This window comes from Diceros bicornis, chromosome 28 (genome assembly GCF_020826845.1).
Source record: "Diceros bicornis minor isolate mBicDic1 chromosome 28, mDicBic1.mat.cur, whole genome shotgun sequence".
Taxonomy (NCBI): domain Eukaryota; kingdom Metazoa; phylum Chordata; class Mammalia; order Perissodactyla; family Rhinocerotidae; genus Diceros; species Diceros bicornis.
In genome coordinates, this window is record NC_080767.1 from 35031853 (window position 1) to 35046360 (window position 14508).

Sequence of the window (14508 nt, forward strand, 5' to 3'; positions counted from 1 at the left end):
CAGGGAGATGGTGCGCAGTGTAAGAGGTCCATGTAGGAGCCAGCTTCCCTTGCTAGCTGGGGGCCTGGGGACTCCTGAGGTACTCAAGGACACGATGGAGAAAGCACAGACTTGTGAGTCTGGAGATGTGGCTTCTAGCCATGCCTTTGCCTGACCATGATCTTAAGCAGGTCACTTGCCCTCTTTAGCCCCCATTTGTCTATAAAATGATTGAGTTGGACTCTTGTTGACTCAGCTAAGTTGTGAGGCAGTGGCTTCCGACAGAATTGTTTTTTCCTTAAGGCAGGAAAAGTAGCCCAATGTTGAGAATCAGAGGTGAGCCTCCCAGTAGGGTTGGAGGAATATCCCAAGGGGATGGGGTCCTGGAAATGGCAGCACCACCTGGAGCAGTTATGCTGAGTCAGAGCAGATGTTCTGTAGACCGTATTGAGCTGCATTGCTGGCTAAGGCCATTGGCAGTAGCTGGCTCTTGTCATTTGTCCCGATGTCATGATCTATCTGTACTTGGTTTTCTTCCAGTAATAATTCATACAATTGGCCAAGCCCACCTGGCTTCAGGCGTGTTTATGATGTCCTTTATAATGTTAGAGGACAGCTACCAAACCCCAATTGCCTGCTGGTCTTCATCTCTGTTTCCTGGACCATTTCCTTGAAAGCCCCTCAAGCCTCATTGACTCTTATATTTAAGCATCTCACGTGATGTTTTTCTTTTGTTTCTCACAGCCAGCCCTAGCTTGCATAGCTTTTGTCAGCCAATAATGCTCAAAACTTTTCAGAACAAAATAAATGGCAGAAAGAGGCCAGCTGGAAGGAAACATTGCAGAACGCGTCGACTTGGAGGAGTGCTGTGGAGCTCTCGCTGGGCGATGGCTGTGCAGTGCTTGGTGAAAGGTGCACAATAGAGCTTGCTGATCTAGCTTTCATCGGGCAGGAATGTACTATTACTCTAAAGGGAGGGGGAGATATATACAAGTATATCAACAGTGGATTAGAATGCAGTCACCCACAGGGCAACCTGCCTGAGTCTACGGGGACAGAGCTGCCTCCCTTTCCTCTCCACCTCGGAGAGAGCAAATAGGTCCCCCGCCCCTCATCTATGAAAGAGGTTGCTTACCAGGGCTGCTTTTGTTCCTACCTCTGTCCTAATGGAGCTTGGATCTAATCAGCCTGGCTGGGCCTCTGGGGGACAGCAACATTCCTCTTTGGGGTGGCTAGCTAGGTGTTGCCGGTGGTCCCGCCGCCCCTCACCTGTGTAGACAAGCCCACCTCAAGCTTTGCGTGGAGGTAGTGAGGTCCCGGCACTCAAAACATTTCCTCATCCCTTTTGGCCTCGGCTTTGGCACTCTGGTCGTCCCTTGGGCATTCTTCTTTGTGTCCCAACACAAGATTTGCCCTTGTTGTCCTTCCCTGGACTCCCCTGGGCCCCGCTAGTGGCTGTGTGTGGCCCAAGCCTCTGAGCTAGAATGGATCCTGCAAGTTTGCTTGTACCACCTTCAGGTGCCGTGTGCACGTGTGTGCGTGCGTGTGTGTGTGTCTTCTTTAAAATATGCAAATAAGAGGATAAGACCTTTTGAATTCCTCTCCCTTCTCCAGAGTGCTTGAGGTAGAAGGGAAAGACCCTTGAACTCTCCTAAGAGTGGGATGGGACCTTGCAGGCTATGTACTCCCCACCTCCCATTGCTGGGACTCCTACAGTAGTCTGTGTAAGTAATCTCCAGTTTCTACATGCATGTGGGAACTGGCCGCCTCCCCAGGGACTCAGCATCTTCGAGAGCTTTCCATGATAGAAAGTCCTTCCTTATTCTGAGCCCAAACTCTGCCTCCCTGGAGTTGGACCCTGGGCTCTGTTCTACACCACAGGACCACAGAGTGCTTTCAATGTTCAATGATATTCCTGTCTCCCTCTCGCCCTCTTTTTGGGCTTCTCTAAGCTAAAGGTGACTCCGCGCTATTTTCTCTAGAGCCTAGGCCCCGGGGACATACTTCCCCTTTCTGTCTGCCCACCTCTCTCCACTTCAGGGCTTTAACTAATATTATTATGAGACATGTTTCTAACAAAATTTTGTTGGAACTGAGGTGATGGAATCTATAACTTGGAAGAACACTTCTTTGGCAGACAAATGACTTTTATGTGACTGTTAACTAGCCTGTCTCTGCCAGACGTTCTGTTCATCACACATCTGGGTTCCTGGAGCTGTTTTCAGTTGTTTTTGGTTTCTTTTTGTTATTTTTTTACCCTTCAGCTCCTTCACTCTCTCCCCTTACTTCTCCAAATATTAACGTGAGGGTCGAAAGCCACCTTTAATTTGGGGGAGCTGCGTTCTGCGAATGGACTCTTGAATCTGAATTTCCTCTGAGGCCTCACACCCATCCCCTTGGGGAGCTTCCTCTCCCTGTAGCGCTGATTTCTCCTCCCGCTCTCCAGGGGTGCTCTGGCTTTCTCACCCTCACAGGTGTTCGTGCTAACTCAGCCAGGCAAGGGGATTCCTTTCTTGCGTGTGTCCTCTTTGCAGAGGGAAGGCACTGGGGCCAGTTGCTGGCTTCGTACCACTTCCTGTTTGCCCTTTCAACACAACGGCCTCCCCGTGCTCTGACCTCACTCACACTTCTTGCCTGCTGGACCCTGGCCAGGTTGGTGGCGAGATGGGAATGCTCATCTTTGGGTGTTCAATAACTGCTAGTTCCCTTCTTTCCCTCTACTGCATGCTCCCCCTTTCCCCAGAACAGGCCTCCAGGGACCTCCTGGCACAAGGCTCTGTTGAAAGGCCCCACATCCAACTGCAGACGGAGGATGACCAGCTGCAGGCCCTGGGAGTACTGGAGACTTCCACTCTGAAGGTAAATCCAGCCCCTCTCTGCCTACAGTTTTATCTGTGCAAGAGTTTCCCTTTATAAAGTGTCAGGTGTGATCTGGATATAATAGTCTAAGCCTGGATGGAAAGAGTCGGATAGTGTCCTTCCTAGGGGCTGTGTGGATAGCTGAGGCTTTCAGCCACATTGACTCCCCCAGAGGGCCGGCGACAGGGGCTGGTAACCCTGAGAACTCTCAGAGGGCAGGGGACCCAGGGACAGGGTATTCTGCACCTGGAATTTGTGCTGGGCACTAAGATGGCCACTCTCGCAGGTTGTGGATGGCAGAACCCAGGTGGCCTGACAGTGATTCCAGAACCCCACTCCCTCCTGCTGTCTCCAGAAAGGATTGCATTGTCGTGAGTCTCTGCTGGCTCTGGTGCAATGTGGAAAAGATTGAAATGCTTCTAGTCCTGCGTTGGTATAAATTGCATTCACTGGCTGGAGCCAGTGGACACATCCTGTAAATGGAGACCTCAGCCTTAGGGCTAAAATTGCCTGGGACTAGTTTTGAGGTCCCTTGAGAACCTATATCCTGCTAGAGGGAGGAGGGACCAGGAGAGACTCAGTCTGAGGGAGGAGGCCCAGCTAAGTAAAGAGTGGGTAAGACCATGAAACAAAATTCAGGTGAATTAAGTGTAGAAAAATGAAACCATGAAAGAACTAGTTAAAAAAAAAAAAAAAAAAGGAAGTGATGACTTAGTTGCTTCTACAGTGGGGAAGATTTAAGCATAAGACCAAAGAGAAGAAATCCTAAGGGAAAAAATTGATTTTACTACATACAATGTAAAATATGTTTAGTAAGGGCAGAACCACAAAACAAAAAAACTACTACAAGTTTAGGAAAAAAACGGTTGCAATATGTAGAACAAGAGGTTTTAAAATTAATAAGAAAAAGATGAATAGTCCAATTTTAAGAGGGGAAAGGACGTAAAGAAGCAATCCCTAGAAGAAATACTCAGGCCAATAAGTGCATGGTAAAGATATTATACCTGCAGAGAAAGCAATCAAAGCATGAGAGACCATTTTTCTACCTGTTCAGTTGGCAATACCCAGCATTGATGAGTGTGGGGGAAAACGGGACATTCATACCCTGATGTTGGAAATATAAGTCGCTGTTAAGATCTCTGGAAGGTAGATTGGTACCGTGTTTCAAAATTTTAAATGAGCATTCCCCTCGATACAGCAGTACTACTTTTAAGAATTTAACCTAAGAAGATAATCTAACAAGTAACTAAAGATGTATAAATTTATTCATCCCAGTGTTGATTATAATATTGAAAAGTTAGAGGCCACCATAATGTCCATCAGTAAATCAGATACATTCCTACAATGCTATAGTAGGCAATAATTTAAAATGATGATATAAATGTGTAAATAAGTCCTTATGGCCTGGAGAAATACCCGTGACATATTGTTGAGTGTGGAAAAGCAACATACAAAAGAAGATATGTTGTGTAAGACTACTTAGGTGGAAGTATACGCATGTATGTATAACATATGATATTATGTCACATAAAAATATATGCACAATGGTCTCTATATTTAATACCATAGATATCTATATTTATTGAATAAGATCATGTATTTAATGAGATGACACACAGGAAATGCTTTATAAATGCCAGCAATTAGGAGATGAAGGTGGATAGGATGGTTGGAGCCAAATGTTGAGGTATATTTTATTTCAAGCTAAGAAATTTGGGTTTTACCTTGTGGCCATGGGGAGGCAGTAGAACTCAATTCAATGACTACTTAGAGAGTGTCTACTATAGAAATGGCAAAGTTGAAAAGGCTTTTTCGTAGAGAATATTGCTGCAGAGTGTGAGGTTCGCATCAAGGGAAGGTCAGTCAATTGGCTCCCAAGGTTGATTGCCTTGGGGACTTCACCAGGGTCTGGGGCCAGCCCTCAGCCTTATCTACTTAGAAACCTGACTTTGGAACACAGGGAAAGTGGGTCTGAATCTACCACTGATCTAACAGTCACTAAGTGTAAAGACTGACAGAATTAGATGCTACCATATTAAATTTCAATGAGATATAAGTGGTATGCTAAAATGTGACATGTTTAGCACACATTAATTTTCAGCAGACCTACATGGAAATCTATTACTACTTCTGGTAGTACCAATCAATGATGGCTGCCATTTATTAAACATTTACTAGGTGCCAGACAATATATTGAGCACTATTTATGCATTATTTCCTTGAGTCCTCAGAACAATTCTGTGAGGTAGGTACTATTATTTATTATCTCCATTAAAAAAATTTTATCTCCATTTCTTTCTTTCTTTTTTTTTTTTTGTGAGGAAGATCAGCCCTGAGCTAACATCCATGCCAATCGTCCTCTTTTTGCTGAGGAAGAGTGGCCCTGGGCTAACATCTGTGCCCATCTTTCTCCACTTTATATAGGATGCGGCTACAGCATGCCTTGACAAGCGGTGCATTGGTGCACACCTGGGATCTGAACCCCGGGCCGCCAGCAGCGGAGCACGCGCACTTAAGCGTTACAGCACGGGGCCGGCCCCTATCTCCATTTCTTAATACTGGAACATTGAGTTGCCGTGTGGCTGAGCTGCCCATGATGAACTGAATATTATCTGATCCATCAAGCCATAAAGATGGGGATGGGCAGCAGCAATCCATCATCAAGTAGAAATAGTATGTAAGAGATTGGATTTAAGTATGTCCAGAAGGTACAAGTAAGTTGTATGAATAGGTGCCTCAAATACCCATAACCCTGCTGTACTGCCTCCTCTACCTCAACCCAAACTTAGAGCCTCAGTCTATACCTATGCTGAAAAATCACAGCCGCATTCAAGAGTGTCTCTAAAAGATGGTACAAAGAGACATCCTCCCAGTGGGCAAAGCATTTGGTTGTCTATTTTGTGTGTACTGAGAGATGACCAGAAGTGCGGATATACATGGATTCATGAGCAATGCCTAATAGTTTGGCTAGATGGTCAGGGATTTGGAAAGAAAGACTGTAAGATGGTCACAAGAGGGCTTTGGGAAAAGACATGTGGATGCTCACAGAGTGTGAAGATACTTGTATTGGTTATCTATTGCTATGTAACAAACCATCCCAAAACTTAGTTCCTTAAAACAATAACCAAATCATTTTCTTATGATTCTCTGGATCAGTTTCATTCGGCTTCTTTTCTGAACTTTTAGGTTCTGATAACCTAGAATCTTTCTGTGATATTGTGATTTATAAGAAATATATATTTGGTCATTCAAGTGCCCAAAATATATTTCTCATATATATTTGGTCTTCATCCACAGTTCTGGCTCACAACTCCCAAAACCCTTGGAATTTCCTGAGCGATAAGAGCAATGGGAACATCTTTTGTTTTAGTATTTGGTCTCTTGTCCTCAGTTCCTGGAAAAGCTTCAGAGCCATAAAGGTGAAATGGGCGTCTTGTTATTCATAACAAGCCTATTTCACCACAACTGAATTTACGTTAATGAGATGACTTTTGGAAATACCCTAAAGATCCCAGGGCTGGTTGCCAGGGGACTAACCATGAGTAGAAGGTTGGAACTTTCAGTCCCACCCCCTGACTTCTGGGGAGGGGAGAGGGCTGGACGTTGAATGAATCACCAATGGCCAATGATTTAACCAATCATACCCCTTATGTAACGAAGCCGCCACAGAAACCCAGAGGGAGGGGGTTCAGAGAGCTTCCAGCGTGGTGAACCAGATCACTTCCATGTGCCACTGTGCAGCGCCCCAAACTCCATGAGGACAGAAGCTCCTTTGTTTGGGATCTTGCCCTGTGTTTCTCTTCATCTGGTTGTTGATTTGTATCCTTTAATATCTTTTGTAATAAACTGGTAATCTAGCAAGTAAACTGGTTTCCTGAGTTCTGTGAGCTGTTCTAGTAAATTAATTGAACGCAAGGAGGGAGTCAGGGAACCTCTGGTTTATAGCGAGTCGGTCAGAAGCACAGGTAATGACCTGGACTTGTGATTGGCATCCGAAGTGGAGGGCAGTCTTGTGGGACTGAGCCCGTGACCTGTGGAATCTGATGCCATTTCCAGGTATAGTGTCAGAATTAAGTTGAATTGTAGGACACTCACCTGGAGTCAGAGAATTGCTTGTTTGTGTGGGAAAAACCACCCCCCCGCACACACATTGGAATTGGTGATCAGAACCTTTTGTTTCCTTTGCCCCTTCAGCCCTAGGAACAGGAGCTGCTTCCTTCCATCATTACATGTTTCCTTAGGGAAATATGGTCCTTACACTACATGTGAAGTGATATAACATTATTTGAAGATAGACTCTGATTAATTAAAGACGTATATTTTAAACCTAAGGGCAACTATTACAATTATTTTTTAAGCATTAAATGGTTTAACATAGTATACTGGTTTAACGTAGTATACTGGTTTAACGTAGTATACTGGATTGTCTGCCAGTAACTTAGCACCATGCCCCCGGCCCCCCTCTCCCATGTGTCACAGGAGCTGGATGCTGAGAACTACATGTCCCGGTTTTACTTCAATACTATTCCTGGGGCTCATTTTAAACAGTGAAATCCCCAACAAAAAGCACAAAAATGCAAAAAACATGGGCACTAAATAGGCTGCGAAAAGGACACTTGTTTACAGTATGAGAGCTGAACAGGAAGGCAGAGCGTCACCTTGTTTGACCTCTGCTGGGAATGTACACATTGGGTGACTCAAATTTTTTGTCTGTCTGCAAATGACCTCCAAAGTGCTGCGAGTATTGATTTTTGGATTACAAATAAATTTTAGTGATAGGCTAATTCACAAGTATGGAAACCATGAATAATGAGGATCGACTGTATGTCCATTTCAGCATGTTCCCTTCCTCTACCATTTTCCAGAGCAACTCAGGTATTTCTGCTTCACTGAGAATTGGCCATTGTTTTTTCCAGGCTTCTAAGAGCCACTCCAGTAGCTAGAGTCCTTGCTAGGGTGTTAAATCCCATGTCCTGAGAAAGTGTCCCCAATGGGGCCAGCCTCATGGCCTAGTGGTTAAGTTGAGCACGCTCCGCTTCGGTGGCCTGGGTTTGGTTCCCAGGCGTGGACCTACATCACTCATCGGTGGCCGTGTTGTGGTGGCAGCCCACATGCAAAATAGAGGAAGATTGGCACAGATGTTAACTCAGGGCGAATCTTCCTCAGCCAAAAAAAAAAAAAAAAAAAAGTGTCCCCAAGTCAATGAATTCTTGCTTATCCAGTCTTACATTCTAACTTCCTTGATCGAGCTCTCACAGGTATATAGTCTATTTTTTCCTAGCCAGGTTATGCTGGGATTTAACCTTGGTTACTAGCCTGGCAACCTGGAGAGGAGGTGGGGGCAGCACCAAAGGTGGGGGCACCTATTGTCTGTGGGGAAGGGCTTCTGTAGCACCTGCCAGCACAGTGGTGGCTCCAGTTTTTAGGGGCCTGGGGTGGATATTGCAAAGTCAGCATCCTCAGGAACATCCATCCAGATGTCCCCATCCCATGTTTTAGGATCCTAGGTTTTCCCCACCAGGGCCCTGACCTTCACCCAACAGAATTGCCTTGGTTGAGCATTCAAATATCTCTGAAGCTCTAGACTTTAACAATTAGATCTTCAGCCTGCCACTCAGTGTGTCTGTCCTTCTACTACCACAGGTGACGAGGACCTCTCTGTAAGCTACCTCTGGAGCTCTCTGACTCTCACATTTAGCCTTTAGCTGTTCCTTAATAGCCCTCAGTCTCTCATTATCCTTCTGCAATACAACTTAGTTATAACCAGTCAACCAACTTCCTCTGTCTTCGTAGGCATCCCCATATTCTTTAGACGCTAGCAAGCATCATAGCACCTACCACAGTATTCTTCTCCATGGGGATATTTTCCCAGGTTGTCACCAGTGAAATCTTTAGCATTTGAGCTGCTGCCTTGTTCCAGAGACTATCCATGTTCTACCAGGAGGGCATCCTCTTTGCCTGCTGGGCAGTGGGTGAGCCAGTCCTAAATCCGCATCTTACCACCTATTTTCCCCGACCACTCCTGGTACTTCTTGTCCCAGTCTGGGTTTACTGAGAAGCAGGCGCCAATACAGGATTAAACATGCAAGGACTTTATTAGGGGAAATGGGCAGAGAGCTGAGGAAGGTCAAGAGAGCCATCAGACTGTGATGCAACTCTCATCCTGAGTGAAAGGGAGGGAAGGAAGTATATGGAAGCATCCTATACCACTGTAGGGGAGGAAGGCAATTCCTCTACCCTCTAGGTCCTTCCTTCCAGTTGGTCTAAGAATTAAATTGACATGAGACAGAATAACAGGAGAAAATCAAACAAAGCTTTATAACATGTATACATGGGAGAAACCCAGGATAGATGAGAAACTCACCAGAGTGGCTGAAGCTGCCACCTTAAATACCATCTTCAGCTAAAGACAAAGGAAGATGTTGGGGGTAGTGGTTTGGGACTTCAACGGGGAGGAAGGCAATTTACATGGAGATGGAAATGCAAATGTTTGTTAAACAAGTGTTTGCTGGGCCATCTGTAGACAATGTTATCTTATGGTATTAGCTCCTTCCTGGAACAGGCCTTCTATCTTAAATTCTTTTAGGCAGTAAGGGGAAGGTCAAAATTTCTTTCTGAGTCTTTTATTCTTAAAAATAATCAAGGCAAAGAGATGCATTTTGGGGTGGCCATTTTTTTTTTTTTTTGTGAGGAAGATCAGCCCTGAGCTAACATCCATGCTAATCCTTCTCTTTTTGCTGAGGAAGATCAGCTCTGAGCTAACATCTATTGCCAATCCTCCTCCTTTTTTTCCCCCCAAAGCCCCAGTAGATAGTTGTATGTCATAGTTGCACATCCTCCTAGTTGCTGTATGTGGGATGCGGCCTCAGCATGGCTGGAGAAGCAGTGTGTCGGTGCACGCCCGGGATCCGAACCCGGGCCGCCAGCAGTGGAGCGCACGCACTTAACCGCTAAGCCATGGGGCCGGCCCGGGGTGGCCATTTCTGATCCCCTACACTACCATGCAGTCTCAGGGAGGTTCAGCAAGGCTGTTGGACGGTCCTTGAGCCAAAGATGATTTCAGAGGAGTCCCCTTGTCACCTAGGGACATGCCTGCCTTAGAATCCCTGCCATGGTCTATAATTGGGTGCAGCCTATGTGCAGCATTGCCTCAGTGCAAATGCTTTGTTGGGTGTCAGAGTGCAGTAGCTGAGCCCTTGGTCAAATGAGATCCCAATAGTTGGAGGTCTGCAAGGCACATTCTCATGGCCAGCAGAGGATTAACTCACTTTTCCCTAGGAGAACCCTACAAGGTAGGTACTCTGACCATTATCTTCTAATAAATGAAAAAATTGGGGCTTAGAGAGGTTTGGCCACTTGTCCAAGGCCACACAGCTGGGAAGGAGAAAAGCCAGCATTATTTCCTAGAACTAACCAAACTGAAAACTTCATTCTTAACTCCTGTTCTTCCAGCCTCCCCCTGCTACCCATGTTGAGGGCTGCTTCCCCTTGGCGGTACCGCCCCTTTGCTACTGCTATCTGTACCCCTGATGATGATGTTCTTTTCTATACCCTCTCCAGTGTCTCCTGATGCCCCACACGATGTGGAGGAGCACTGCATTCCAGAAGCCTTATTACATCTGGGTGCTTGGTGGCCTCTGCACAGAAGCTGCCTCTCAGGCACCAGGGCATGGTGGGTTGTGCCTCTGTATTAGTTATCTATTGCTGCATAAGAATTTTATCACAAACTTAGCAGCTTAAAACAACACGCATTTATTATCTCAACGTTTCTGTGGGTCAGGAGCCTAGCACAGCTTAGCTGGGCCTTCTGTTTCACAAGGCTGTAATCAAAGTATTGGTGGGGCTGCAGTCTCATGTGAGGTTTGACAGGGGAAGGATCCACTTTAGACCTCACGTGATCACTGGCATCATTCAGTTCCTTGCAGGCTGCTGGACTGAGCGCCCCAGTTTCTTGCTGGTGGTTGACCAGAGGCACCTTGCTGAGTGATCTTCTCCATAGGGCAGCTCACAACAGGGCAGCTTCTTCTTCAAAGCCAGCAAAAGAGACTCTCCTAGCAAGATGGGTTACAATCTTATGTAACATAATCACATACATTCTAAAATCTTTGCCTTCTTCTACTGGTTAGAAGCAGTTCAGGTCCTGTCCGTACTGAGGGAAGGGGATTGCACAAGGCCATGGACATCAGGAGGTGGGGATTATGGGGGCCATCCTAGAGTTTGTATACCACAGCTTCCTTGTTTATCAGCATCTCTAAAGCAAACAGCTCCTTGAACTGTCTCAAAGTTTGGCTCTTCGCGAAGTACAAGTCTATGCAGAGGCACCTGGCCTGGGGGATCCCCCTTGGTGACTTCTCCAACCCTCCTTTTCTCCTGTGGTTCAGAAGTTCCTTGCCCTCATTGAGAGTGACTCAAACACATGAGATGCTGAGAGCTGGCCCACTCCACCAGCACATCACACATTCGCAGTGGGTGATCTGAACCCTAGTAGATACACCTGAGATCCTTTCCACATAATGTCACAATGTCTGAGCATGGGAGTGACATGAGTGGTCAGACTTTATGATAACTGTTCTTAAACAGCTTTATTGAGATATAATTCACATACTATATAATTCACTCATTAAAGGTGTACAATTCAATGGCTTTTAGTATATTCACAGAGTTGTACAATTATCACAATTAAGAGTATTTTCATCATCTCAGAAAGAAACTCCACATCTTAGCTGTCACCTCAATTCTCCCATCCCCCTAGTCCTAGACAACCACTAATCTACTCTCTGTCTCTATCAATTTGCCTATTCTGGACATTTCATAGAAATGGAATCATATGTGATCTGGCTTCTTTCACTTAGCATGTTTTCAAGGTTCATCTGTGTTGTAGCATGTATCAGTACTTTGTTTCTTTTTATATTCCATGGTATAGATATACACATTTTATTTATTCGTTCATCAGCTGATGGACATTTGGGTTATTTCCACTTTTTGGATATTATAAAAAATGCTGCTGTGAACATTTGTGTACAAGAGTTTGTATGGACACATGTTTTCACTCTCTTGGGTGTGTACCTAGGAGTGGAATTGCTGGGTCATATGGTAACTCCATGTTTAACCTTTTAAGGTACTGCCAGACTGCACCTTCCAAAGTGGCTGCACCATTTTACCTTCCCAGCAGCAGTGTATGAGGGTTCCAATTTCTTCACCTCCTCACCAACTCTTGTTATGGTCCATCTTATTTGTTATAGCCATTCCAGTGAGTGTGAAGTGGTATTGCATTGTGGTTTTGATTTGCATTTCCCTGATGACTAATGAAACTGAGCGTCTTTTCACGTTTGTTGGCCATTTGTACATCTTCTTTGAAGAACTGTCTATTCAGATCCTTTACTCATTTTAAAACTGGGTTTACAATGATTTTTTGATATATTACAAAAGAATCTATGTTTATTGAAGGAAACTATGTACGAGCATAATAAAAATAATAGATGCCATTTAGCAAGCATATATTGCAAGCACTATGCTAAACTCCTTCGTGCTTGCCCTAAGTCACACAGGGTAGAAAAAATAGTAGCTAATGTTTGTTGAGTTCCTGTTAAGTGCCAGGCCCTCTTCCATGTATTATCTCATTTACTCCTCCCAACAGCCTTTCTGAAGAGGGTGCTATTCTCAGCATACTCCTTTTTCAATAAAGAAACTGAGGCATAGGGATGTTAAGTAACTTGCTCACCTGCACACAGCTTGCTGGTGGCAGAACCAGAGTTTGGACTGAGGCAGTCTGTCTCCCCAGCTTTTGCACTGAACCCTCACCCTGTGCATTTCTGAATCCAGAGGCTCTGAGAGGAAGCATTGCCTTACACTGCCTCTTGTTCTCTAAGGAAAATAGGTAAGGGGGCCGGCCCAGTGGTGCAAGCGGTTAAGTGCGTGCGCTCAGCTGCAGCAGCTCCGGGTTTGCTGCTTCGAATCCTGGGCGCGCACCGACGCACGGCTTGTCAGGCCATGCTGTGGCGGAGTCCCATGTAAAGTGGAGGAAGATGGGCATGGATGTTAGCCCAGGGCCAGTCTTTCTCAACAAAAAGAGGAGGATTGGCAGATGTTAGCTCAGGGCTGATCTTCCTCCCAAAAAAAAAAAAAAAGGAAAAATAGGTAAGTATCCTCTTTGACGGTTATCCTTTTCTTAAAGCAAAATGGCAACAACTTCACTCAGAGATCCCTGAAGACTTAGAAATGGCTTAGTTTCCACTGACTCTATTTCTTTTCTTTCTTTTTGTCTGTTTCTCTCTCTTTTTTTTCTTCCATAAGCTTTGGGAAGCACAGTAACCAAATCTTTACATACTCTGATGTTACTGCAAAATGAATTCGAAAACTGTCAAAATGACATTCTACTTATGTGTCCGAGAATCATTCAGAGGAAGGCGGGCCATAGAGCCCCCTCCCTTCTGTGGTTCTGGACTTCCAGGGCTTCACAGACCTGGCTTTGACTGTCTTTGCAACTTACTATCTCAGAGACTTTAATTAACTGACTTAACCTCTCTGCTCACCTCATGGTGCCTGGCACAGAGTCAAGCATCTGGGAGCAGAGGCAAGAGACAAGCTCATTTCCAGCTTGGCACTTGCGTGGTCTTCCGCAAGTCCCTTCATCTCGTGGGGCCTAATTTTGCCCAGCTGTAAAATAAATGGGTTGGACTCGAGGCTCTCCGAGGTTTCTTCTGGCTCTCACGTTCTGCGTTCTGTGCCTACCTCTGAATTGTAAAGAACGGGCATTAACGTGATGTCTCTCACAAAAACATTTTTTGTTGAAAACGATAAATCCTAGCTAGGGATTTCAAGGGAAAACTGTATGAGACCTGGAAGGATGTATGGGGAATGAGATGCACTGCTATTTCTAGGAAGGGGATGGGCGTGGCGGGGCGCTGATGGGGGTGCACCGGCAGCGGAGCATCTTTGCAGGCTGAGAGCGCGTCTGCGGGCTGGAGCTGAGGCCGAGCCCAGGGAGAACCGGAGCTGCAGCGGCTGCGCACTGGCGCGCCCAGCCGGTCTATTTGCGTGTCTCCGCCTCTGCGATGAGCTGGTTGGGGGAGCTGGTCTGGCGCCGCGCGCCGATTGGCTGGACGGCCCGCCGCTCAGGCCCAGGAGCGGACGGCTCCTACTGCGGCTGGGCATCGGCTCCGCTCTCGCGTCGGCCCGCGCTCCAGCTGCGCCCGGCCCGGCTCGGCCCGGCCCCGGCCTCCAAGCGAAGGCGCCGCTGCCGCCTGGGCCTCTCCCAGGGCCATGAGGAGGCGGCGGCAGCCACTGCGGCCCGCGTCAAGGTGACCGGCCGGGACTGCGGCGGCGGCGGCGAGAGCGGGCGGTGAGAGGCGTGGCCCGCGGGGCGGGGCGGGCGCTGAGGGCTGGGCCGGAGGGAGCTGCAGGTGCGGGGGGCGGGACCCGGAGGGGCGCCGGGCCGGGGAGGGGCGCTGAGCCGGGGAGGGGCCTCGGGACGGGAGGCGGGGCCGGGGGGCGGGGGTTGTGTCGGGCGGGTTTCAGGGGCGGGGGCCGGGCCGAAGGTGCGCGGGTCCGGCGGGGGGTTGGTTGAAGGACAGCGGGGGTGGGGGTGGAGGTGCGCAAAGGCCGCAGGTGCGGGCGACGGGGCTGGAGGAGGCAGTTGGGAGGGGCCGAGTGTCTGCATGTGCGGAGGGC

At 47.0% G+C, this 14508-nt stretch overlaps 1 protein-coding gene across 13 annotated transcripts in view; it reads left to right on the forward strand.

Moving 5' to 3' along the window:
* The first annotated feature begins 14043 nt into the window (after window positions 1-14043).
* RALGPS1 (Ral GEF with PH domain and SH3 binding motif 1) overlaps window positions 14044-14508 on the forward strand; it is a 286272-nt gene continuing 285807 nt past the window's right edge. For 3 of the 13 annotated variants that reach the window (XM_058524067.1, XM_058524072.1, XM_058524081.1), the window contains exon 1: window positions 14151-14179. The gene's annotated coding sequence lies outside the window, so the exon portion shown is untranslated. Of the gene's footprint in view, window positions 14180-14508 lie in introns of all 13 variants that reach the window. The other 10 variants (XM_058524079.1, XM_058524080.1, XM_058524077.1 and 7 more) reach the window with 6 other exon arrangements.